Genomic DNA, 6,037 nt, shown 5'->3' on the forward strand with positions numbered 1-6,037 from the left:
CTGATTTGTGTGCTTGGACTCTTCTCAGGGAGCCCTACCAACAATTTCAATAAAAACGCTACTGCTGTCAACAATTCCATGTTCATAAAGGACAACGCAACTAGCTGTGCCCCACGCCTGCCCCTAGGTCAACGCGTCGCTCCCGGGTCAGCAGGAAGTAGTGACAGAAGACAGACACATTGCCCCCTTTCCCTGGTGCATGGTTTGCACCCGCTGCCGTCTCTCACCCAAAACCAGAGAGGGGGAATGTTAGGGAATTGATCATGTTGAAGTGTGCTGTGACACCGCCATTTTGGGTTGGACTTCTGGGTTCTTCTTCCCCCTAAACCCCTGTCTTGAGTTTCCTTCTCCCAAGACCGTGTCAGCATATAGAATTAAAACCTAAAGCTTCCTGCAGAGCTCCCGCCTTAGAGGGCAATGTGGCTTGCGATAGGCTAAGAGCAGCCTACTCCACCCTAATAAGGAGGTCTTTGGTTCCAAGCCCCATAAATAGGGCAGCACTTCCTCATCTCTCCCTCTCTCTGCTTTTTCTCTTTGCCCTCTTTGCCCTTTCTTTCTGCTCCACTCCCCTGAATAAAATTCGTCAGGAAAAAAAAATCAATCAATCAATCGATCAATCACCACTACATTATTTATAATACCTAATACAATGATGCAAATACTATGTACATAGTTCATTGTTTAAGGAATAATGACATCTGTACACGTTTGGTACAGAGGCAGACTTTTCCCTGCACATTTTCGCAAAGCAGAGGGTTGAATGCAAGAATGCAGAGCCGGCACACGCGGGGTGCTGACCGTATAATGCATAATCAGTATGTGCGCAGTATCAGTACTAAAGGAGAGCTTTATTTTGGCTCATGGTTCCATAGGTTTCAGTCCGTGGTCCCCTTGCTCCCAGGCATCAGGCCCGGCAGAGGAGAGCTGTTCAGCACATTGTAGCCAGGAAGCAGAGTGAGAAAGAGCTAGAGCAAAAGATGCACCCGCCCGGAGCATGTGCCCTGGACCACCTCCTCCCAGGCTCCTCCTCCGAGCAGCGCCTTCAGCTGCGAACTCACCAGCCGATGAGTACAACGCCCGTGATCCGGTCACCTTCCTGTAGCCCCACCTCTGAACACGTGAGACTTTGGGGATGTTTTAGATCGAGTCATAGCAGCCAAGCTGCTTAAGAAATAAAATATTAGCAACATCCACATATCTATTTTGTTTTCTCTCCAATCTCTGAGCCTTCCTGAAAGGCAGCTAGTTTCCAGAACTTGAAGTTTATTATTCTTATGCATTTCTATACTTGTTTAACATTCATATAGGCATCCCTAAGCAATCATTACTATTATTTTGTTTCTTTTTAAATTTGATATAAATGGTATTATACTGTATATGTATACTTCTGTAACTTGCTATCTTGATCAAAATGGTTTGGGAGACCAATTAGTTCTAGTTCCTTCCTTTTTACTATTGTATAGTATTCCACTACAAAAATATCTCATACTTTATCCATTCTACTGTGGATGAATATTTAAGTTTTATTCTAACTTGTTGTTTTAAACAATGCCTCTATAAACATTCTTGCATATGTCCCCTTGTATACATAGGTGTTTTGTTTTGTTTTTAGCAAAACAGTACAACTGGATTAGACATACTAAGATATAAGCTCCTCAGCCCTCAGGATTACCTGATTGGAGCCAATGTAGCAGTACACACCTGTAATTCCATCACTCAGGTGGCTGAGGCAGGAGGATGGCCATAGATTCAAGGTCAGCCTGGACTACATAGTAAGACTCTGTGTCAGAAAATAAATTTTTTTTAATTTTTTTAAAGATTACCTAATGGAGGCTACCTAAGAATATCTGAAGATAGTTCATCACGTTGCTTTTACTGCTGAGTATAGCAAATTCAGCATACCGTACAAATTTAACGGCTATTTGTGTCAGAGCTTATGGCAGTAGTTTGTTCTGGAGTCACATGTGACAGTGAAACTGTTGGGTCTTGGTGTGTAAGCATCTGCCCTTGACTAGTTTTGCTAGATGGCTCTTCAAAGGGTCGCACTGCTTCCTGTAGTGTATTGTGTTACTCCCAAAAGGAAGGAACCGAAGGAGCCTCCACCCTTCTAGAGGAAGGAATGATGTCAAGAACCCCCAAATCCCTCCTACCACATATGGTTGGGATCATAGTTGGAGTTGAGGTCACCCCTCACTGCTGCTACATTCCCACCTTCTCTTGGGGCGGGGGGTACTGAGTATCGAACTCAGGACCTTGCGCTTGCAAGGCAGGAGGTGGCACCACTGCTGAGCTAAATCCCCAGGCTTCCCACCTTCTTAATCTCTTTCTCCTCTCTCTCCTTCCTCACATTTTTCTCTACCCCTCTTGTACCCCTCCATTCTGATTCTATAACCCAGCTTATATTAGAAAATCTCTTCTGCAAATCATCCTGGCACCTCACCTTGCTGTCAGGAAAGAGGCCCAACCTGATTTCTCTTCTCCCAGCAGTGACATGGCTTCCCTGTTGTCCAAAGCACAAGGCACGGAAAATCTAATCAAGCAATCTAATCAAGCAATAACCTAATCAAAGTCAGAACATTTTTCACATCCCGTAATGGATTTGAAAGCAATTATAAATTTGAAATAAGTGAGAATTAGAAGTGTGGGAGCACTAAGCCCTGTTCACAAATTGACAGAATTCCCCCAGAAAGCTTATATTTGCATTCTAAAATAGCACAATTAAGCAAGCTGTCCTCCAACTATAAAGTATAACCATCTTCTTTTTTTAAAAGGAGAGTTACAAATTGAGTACAGAGATTTAAAGTTACAGGAATGCACTTCTCTTGGCTCCAAATCATAATGACCTCATCTATAATGGAAAAGAGAGTGACCAAGGGAGGGAGGGAGGTGGGGGGGGGTTGAAGAAAATGAGAAAAACACTCAGACTTGTAAAGGAAGACATAAAGGGCCTCAAAACAATTTTTGTTACTTATGGCTTCATATTCATATTTGCATTCGCCATAAGGTCCTAGTTTGGGTGAATTCTGAACAAAACCTCTTCCTGTCTAAGGAAAGCTGCCAGAAGCAACTGGACATCTGAGCAGGGCATATATCCGGTCAGTTATTCAAACAGAACCTCCACTGGAGTTCCCTTCAAAGTCAGGATGTGGCCCACCTAAAAGACACACACACACATGCCCTGGGGGTGGGGGATTCACACTGCAGGAGCCAGGCCACCAACAACAGGCAAACAAGTGCTCTGGATCACTGGGGCAGAGGTGAGAAAACAGGTAGAAAATAGTTGCATGCGGCTCTTCCAACCACCTTACTGTTTGGATATGTTCCATGAATTCCATGGATTTAAGAATTTTAAAAATGAAAGAAGGAACAATTTTAAGGCATATTTTAAATTCTCCCCTTCTTCCAGAAAACCTAAAGTACATGTCCTAGTAGCTCTTCTACTCCAAAGCACACTCAGGTATATGCTTTCAGTGAAACTACACCCTCCTTTACCCATTTATTCCGTATTTGCCATTACTGAACATCTCAAGGAGGTTCTGTCTAGAAGAGCCAGACCTGAAAATACAGAATGACAATAAAATGGGACAGTCAAAATAAATTTTAGGCTTAAAACTATAGAGAAACAAGTGTCAGGTCTTCCAGGAGAAGGGTCACAAAGGATGAGACACTTGATCATGGACTAGAAAGGATGATTCAGGAATGGGTTTTTGCCTAATTCAAACAGCAGTTTTACAAAATATTTACAACATACATAATGACACTGCCCATTTGTTTCTTTTTTTTTTAACCTATTCATTTCTTTAGCACTCCTAATTTATAACTTCATTTGGAGACAAAGTCTTCTACTCAGATGTACATTTATAAATCATTAGGAGCTTTAAAAAACAAAAACAAAAACACCACTGACACCAAGAATCCAGCTCAGACCAACTGTATCAGCTTCTCAGGAGGCAGAGCCCAAGAATTAGCCTATTTTCAAAGTCCCTTAAATGAATCTCAAGACACAATCAGGATAGCAAACCACTACATTAGTCTCCTTTTTATTTGATTAAAATAAAAACCTCAATAAAATTCATTGTTTAAATGCATATCACATATTTGCTGATCTTTATGTCTCAATAAATGTGTCACACTAGGTTACATGAGAGCTAAAAGCGAGATTTAGTATTAAAGTTAGAAGATGTCTATGGAGCACAGCTACTTTGGAGAAATTTTAGAGTCCATTACACTTGCCACCTATAAATTCTCGGCGAGATTATAACTTCCAGACCATCTATAAAAAATGCTATTATAAACCTGAAAAGATATGCATTCAGACCAAGTCCTCACACTTCACACGTAAGTTATCCAGTTCTATTTCTTGAACATTTAAAATTATATCAGAAACAAGCTCAAAATTAATTACAAGTACTTTTTCTTTATATACTGAGTAGCAGCTTAGATGACCTATTTTATTTCCACCTCTACACTCATATGAGTCCAACATTTCCAGGAATCCAACTATTGGGTATCTAATGGAAAATAAATCAGTATATCAAAGGCCCATCTGTGCTCCCATGTTTATTACAGCGTTCTTCATAATTAAGAAATGTTCAATAAACCACCAAATGGATAAAGAAAATCTGGTATAAACTGTGTGGTGGTGGTGCATACCTATAATCTCAGTTGTCTGGGAGGCTGAGGCAGGAGGATCAAAAGTTCAAAGCCTAATGGGCAACTCAGCAAAATCCTGTCTCAGTATAAAAGATAATTTTTTTTTAAAGTGGAGACTGAGGGTGTAGCTTACCAGCACTCCCTGCATCCAATGTGTAGTGCCATAAATAAATAAATAAATGAAATGAAATGGGCATGAACTATCTCTTTGGGTTCAGGAGTTAATTGACATAACCTAGGTAAAAGCTCCTCACATATTTTTAAAGAAAAGAAGCATATGCATTAATCAATGCCACATTGTATTTTAATAATTTTATAGCTAAACTACAATGTTTAGTTATACTATTTGCATTATAATCCATGTATTTAATTGTGGGGGGGTGTAAATGTGAGTGTGTGTATGTGTGTGTGTGTGTGTGTGTGTGTGTGTGTGTGTGTGTATGTTATTAGGGACTGAACCTAAGGAGCACTGAGCTACATCCCCAGTCTTTTTTTATTTTATTTTAAGGCGGGCTCTTACTAAATTGCCCAGGTCTGCCTAGAATTTATAATCCTCCTCCTCAGCCTCCTAAGTAGCTGGGATTATAAACATGTGGCACCTGGCTTTCTTTCTTTTTTTTTTTAAGGGTCAAAAAGGCTATGTTTAGAATTAGCCAGCTGGAGTTAAATTTCAATGATCTCAATAGCCAAAGCATCATAATCAAGAGGCAGGCAGGTATGCGGCTTCTTCTCTCCATCGGGCCTGGCCAGGGGAATGATCTGGACACATCAATGCCACAGAGCACCTTCTCGGCTTGCTTGGTCCGGTGCTTGCTGCCCTCGACCTGCACAGTGAACACAAGTGTTTCACTGTCTTCTATCTTCTTCAAGGGCAATGCCACGGTGAGGAAAGGCTTGACAGTGACACAGTGATCAAGTGTGTTTCCCCAGGGGATGCTCTTCAGAGGGCATCTGAGCTGGCTCCATGGCCACACTGCCTTGGGCCACCAGAAGGTAGGGGGTGTGTAATTGTGTGTGTGTGTGTGTGTGTGTGTGTGTGTGTGTGGAGCCAATCTACATAAATACGGCGGGAAAATCATTTCATAATTAAAGTCGACTATAGCTGTCTAAGGCCCAATGTTGCCTTACCCCTGAGCCGGCTCTGGCGGGTGAAAACATAACTCCCTTTTGCCTCCAGTCACAGCTGAGGCCCCAGTGGTCCCATGATGCTGCGGGCTCAAAAACAAGATTATTTCAGCTGAAGACATCTGGTTCTTTTAGAACAAAGTGGTAATGCAAAAAGGGGGAAGGTTTCACCTGAGAAGGGACGAATGCCTTTCAGCTTAACTCATCCCACCTACTGTTGTAGGCGTTCTCTCCTTTCTGCCCTCATCAGCATGAGATT

The sequence above is a fragment of the Fukomys damarensis genome, unplaced genomic scaffold (genome assembly GCF_012274545.1).
Source record: "Fukomys damarensis isolate Sample0158 unplaced genomic scaffold, DMR_v1.0_HiC HiC_scaffold_16, whole genome shotgun sequence".
NCBI classification, from domain to species: domain Eukaryota; kingdom Metazoa; phylum Chordata; class Mammalia; order Rodentia; family Bathyergidae; genus Fukomys; species Fukomys damarensis.